Source organism: Leuresthes tenuis, unplaced genomic scaffold, assembly GCF_036924035.1.
Source record: "Leuresthes tenuis unplaced genomic scaffold, fLeuTen1.0.hap1 SCAF_77, whole genome shotgun sequence".
NCBI lineage: Eukaryota > Metazoa > Chordata > Actinopteri > Atheriniformes > Atherinopsidae > Leuresthes > Leuresthes tenuis.
The window spans coordinates 118,304-123,015 of record NW_027325431.1 but is presented as its reverse complement, the minus strand read 5'-3'; the positions used below and the strand labels follow the sequence as shown (position 1 = coordinate 123,015).

Here is a 4,712-nt window from a genome sequence, read left to right as displayed (position 1 = left end):
CCTCTCCCACTTATGATCATGTGCGGATTGATTTTCGAAAATTTTCTTTCATGTTTTCTAGCAATTAATTATGGACATTTAGACCTTCTTGCAGCTGAACACCTCCGCTCCCGCTTTTGATCATACATTGTCAGGCATTCGCACCTTGTCTTACCCGCTTTTTACAAACTTTAGTCGAACATTCACACCTTTTTGCAGCCGAACACAGTTTTTTGCAGCCGAATTTGGGCATTCGCACCTTTTCATACCCACTTTTTACCAACTATGGTCGGACATTCACACCGTCTTACAGCGGAACACCTCCGCTCCCTCTTTTGATGGTGTATGTTCGGGCATTCGAACCTTTTCTTACCCGCTTTTTACAAACTATGCTCGGACATTCAAACCTTCTTGTAGCCGAACACATCCACTCCTGCTTTTGATGATGTATGGTATGGCATTCGAACCTACTTGTTGCCCGCTTTTCATTAATTATGGGTGGACATTCACACCTTGTCGCAGCCAAACACCCTGTTTCGATCATGTATGGTTGGACATTCGCACATTTTCTCACCCGCTTTTTGCAAACTATGGTCGGCCATTCACAGCTTCCTCTCCACCATACTTGTATGGTGGGATATTCACACCCACTTGCATCCGAAGACCTCCGCCCCCACTTTTGTTGATATTTAGTCGGTCATTCGCACCTCACCCGCTTTTGGCAAACTATGGCCTTCTTGCAGCCAAAAACCTCTGATCTCGCTTTTGATGATGTAAGGTTGGGCATTCAGACCTTGCTTCACCTGCTTTTCACTAAATATAGTCGGACATTCACACCTTCTTGCAGCCGAACACTTCCGCTCCACCTTTTAGTTTTCTATGGGGCATTCACACCTTTTTTTACACCGCATTTTATAAAAACACCACAGGAACACCGTATTGAGGCTTTGTTCTGACCGCTCATTCGGTGTCGCGTTTCTTTCAAGCAATTCTCCTGGTTAGCCCACACTCGGCTCGCTCCCAGAGCCATGTTAAAGTCTGCTTCGCATTCACTCTCTTTTCTCAGCAGATTAAAGAAACTTCCATCCTGCACCGCTGTTTGCTTTTTCACAAGAGCAGAGGAGAGCGCACCGTTCCCAGCGGCACTGCAGTACCGGGTCGATGCTTGGAGTGAACGGAGCAAGCTCCTTTTTCAACTCCTATTGATAAAAATCCATTTAATATGTAGTCCTTGCATAGACATATAACATATTAAACTGATAAGTACAGATACTACACTTGATCTTAGCCAAAATGCCGAGAAGCGATAACTGTCCACTGGTTCACGTCCGAGGGCCCTTCCTGGCACAATGCGCACTTGTAGCGGTGTTCGTTTTATGGCCATAGTGTCACTTTGCACCTCCGCCCACCCGCTGCACTGAGCACTCTTCAACCCTTTTAAATGGCATACCTTTACACTACCGCACGCTCCAGCGAGCACCATTCAAGCAACATCGGCACAGTCGCAGCAAGTGAGGCGACTCTACACAGAGAAGTCACTCTGCGCAGTAACAAGATTTCTTTTGCACAGACAGAAAGGGCTTCACCCGCAAAGGTAAAGCCTGCCAAAAATAGAAACAACTCATTAGTGCTGCTCTACACGGAAGTCTTTAGTAAAAGGCGAAAGACTTGTACATTATGAAGAGAAACCAGTGTATGATTATCCATCACTGCGGGAGCAGGGCATCAGGCTAGTTGGCATAGCCACCTTCCCCATGGTGAGCTTTGCTTGGTTGAGACGCTTGCTCCCCCCCCTTGCTCCTCGGCTGACCAAGTAGGAACAATCGGGCCATATTCGATGGCTGCCTTGTCTTTTACTCTGTGCAAAAGACAAGGCAGCCACAAACAACACGGGAACACCGTGTTGAGGCTTTGATCTGACTGCTCATTCGGTGTCGCGTTTCTTTCAAGCAATTCTCCCAGTTAGCCTGCACTCGGCTCGCTCCCAGAACCGTGTTAAAGTCTGCTTCGCATTCACTCTCTTTTATCAGCAGATTAAAAGAAAGTTTCATCTTAGGCTCCCTGAAACTTCCATCCTGCACCGCTGTTTGCTTTTTCACAAGAGCAGAGGAGAGCGCACCGTTCCCAGCGGCACTGCAGTACCGGGTCGATGCTTGGAGTGAACGGAGCAAGCTCCTTTTTCAACTCCTATTGATACAAATCCATTTAATATGTAGTCTCGCATAGAGGACATATCAGACATTCAATTCAATTCAATTCAATTCAATTTTATTTATATAGCGCCAGATTACAACAATTGTCATCTCAAGGCACTTAAGTAATATAGTCCAATTCAAGCCAATTGGAATTCAATTCATTGTAATCATGATCCAATTAATTCATATAGAGCCAATTCAAAAAATTAATATCCTAGCTAAGGAAACCAACAGATTGCACCGAAACGTGTCTTCAGTCCAATCTCCCGTCCTGAGCGTGCCTGTGGCAACTGTGGAAAGGAACGACTCCCTTTTAACAGGAAGAAACCTCTGGCAGAACCAGACTCAGGAAGGGTGGCCATCCGCCTCGACCAGCTGGGGTTTAAGAAGATAAGAACAGATACTACACTTGATCTTAGCCAAAAGGCCGAGAAGCGAGAACTGTCCACTGGTTCACGTCCGAGGGCCCTTCCTGGCACAATGCGCACTTGTAGCGGTGTTCTTTTTATGGCCATAGTGTCACTTTGCACCTCCGCCCACCCGCTGCACTGAGCACTCTTCAGCCCTTTTAAATGGTATAACTTTACACTACCACACGCCCCAGCGAGCACCATTCAAGCAACAACTTTGCACTCCAGCTTCGAACATCGGCACAGTCGCAACAAGTAAGGCGACTCTACTCAGAGAAGTCACTCTGCACAGTAACAAGATTTCTTTTGCACAGACAGAAAGGGCTTCATCCGCAAAGGTAAAGCCTGCCAAAAATAGAAACAACTCATTAGTGCTGCTCAACGTTGTACTTTGCAGTAAAAGAAAGAGCAAATCTAATGTTTCAGGAATCCGAGAATAAGCTTACTTTCATGAGTTCTTCACGATTTCGGATTTTGCTATAAAATGAATTCCTTCACTCAAACTAAATTAAAACTGCTAAACCGCTAATCTGTTACATACAAGGCAGATGTCAAATTCACCGAAATAGGATCTAAGGGTATTTGGCCAATCGAGCTGTAGCAGCTTCGGTAAAAGAGTATAAGTTGAAGAGTTTGTGAATAAAGGTGTGCGCACACATAGTGAGTTGTAGGAAAATAGGCAGGGAGCAATGCCGGCTGGGGTATATGTTCTTGTATGTTGTCTGACTGTTTGATTTGAATGTGTTGTGTAAGTGTCCTGTTGAATGTTACATGTTTGGGCTTTGACACGCTTCACTGTGGTTGTTAACTGTGTGGTGTGTCCTGAAATGTTATATGTTTGGGCTGTGTGACATGCTTAATGCTTTTCAGTAGCAACCCACTTATTCATATATAGCAACTGACAACATAAGAAGTCCGGACATACTTTGATAGTAGTTGTAGAAGTATCCTTATTGATAATAGATAAACTAATTCATAGTGATAGAACAGTAGATGAACAGGTGCCTGCACATGTCTCATGAAAATAAAATGGGTGTATGATTGCTGACGGCAGAGCAATACTGCCAAACTTATGAGTTCTTGTGGCAAACTTGATTCAGTGTCTTGACGTGTATACGCTGTTTGGCTGACTTGTCACAAGAAACAAAGTGTGTTTGATAAGATCCGACCATTTTATTACGGGAGGATCAGTATGTATGGATTCTGATGTGACTGATAAACCCATTCGTATCTTAAGCATAATCTAATACGTGAGACAACGCCCTGGCACAAAAACAAAAAAAAAAAAGAGAGAGAGCGGTTTTGTGTCCCCACAGTCCATAATGTAGAAAAGAGAGAAAAAAGCCTTTCTGATTTGGTGTGTGTGCTCACAGTGCAGAGTGTAGAGAAAAGAGAGAAAAGAAAGCCGTTTTGGTGTCACGGGTGTTGTGACTTACACACACACATTTCTGAATTGAGAAAGGAAATTATTTTAGAGAAAGAACTAGAGTTTAGATCCCACATTTGTTGATAGGCATTCATTTAATTTTTCTTTTAATCAGTTTTAAAGTGAATACTAACTGAGAAATGAAAAAGGTGAAGAGTTTAGAAGCTTGGTTCAAGAGCAAAACTTGGTTTATGATCAGCTGAGTCTCTAAACAGAACAGCAAAGGGCTTCATCGAACATTTAAAAAAGATTCAGATTGTTAGAATATCCAGAATTTATAGGAATGGTGGTGATTACTCTTATTTTCTAGAATGGAAATAACTGCACCATGTCTGTTTTATGAATTTAAGGGGCTAAAAAGTTTTGTTCTCGTTTTTCTATGATTAACCGAATGTATGTGAGAGTCCAAACAGACAGAAGGGTTACGGCCGAGCGCTGGACCTTCCAAAAAAGATGAGACAGGCTGGACCTGTGCCATACTAGTTAAGACCTGCCTGTGGATAACAGGTTCTTTAAACTCTCACACACACAAACTCACACACGTTCGCACACATACACCCATACACACACACCTTCTTGAACTTGCTGCAAGATTAAACATTTGCATTAACTGACTCCAGCAACTCTGAGTCTCATTGAGAGACTTTTCTCAACAATTGGGTCCTCAAACCAGATCTCAACGTTTTTTCCGCTTTCCAGGGT

General features: G+C 43.5%; 2 non-coding genes and 2 pseudogenes across 2 annotated transcripts; all 4 read right to left on the bottom strand.

The window, feature by feature from the left end:
- Positions 1-1,099: 1,099 nt before the first annotated feature.
- LOC140286197 (U2 spliceosomal RNA) lies at positions 1,100-1,287 on the bottom strand. The gene has a single exon (XR_011911074.1). It is a non-coding gene; the product is annotated as a U2 spliceosomal RNA (small nuclear RNA).
- A 275-nt stretch (positions 1,288-1,562) lies between these two features.
- Positions 1,563-1,676, bottom strand: LOC140286213 (U5 spliceosomal RNA). Its single transcript, XR_011911076.1, has one exon. It is a non-coding gene; the product is annotated as a U5 spliceosomal RNA (small nuclear RNA).
- A 411-nt stretch (positions 1,677-2,087) lies between these two features.
- LOC140286212 (U2 spliceosomal RNA) lies at positions 2,088-2,221 on the bottom strand (annotated as a pseudogene).
- Positions 2,222-2,523: 302 nt separating this feature from the next.
- On the bottom strand, positions 2,524-2,613 carry LOC140286209 (U2 spliceosomal RNA; annotated as a pseudogene).
- Between the last annotated feature and the right edge of the window lie 2,099 nt (positions 2,614-4,712).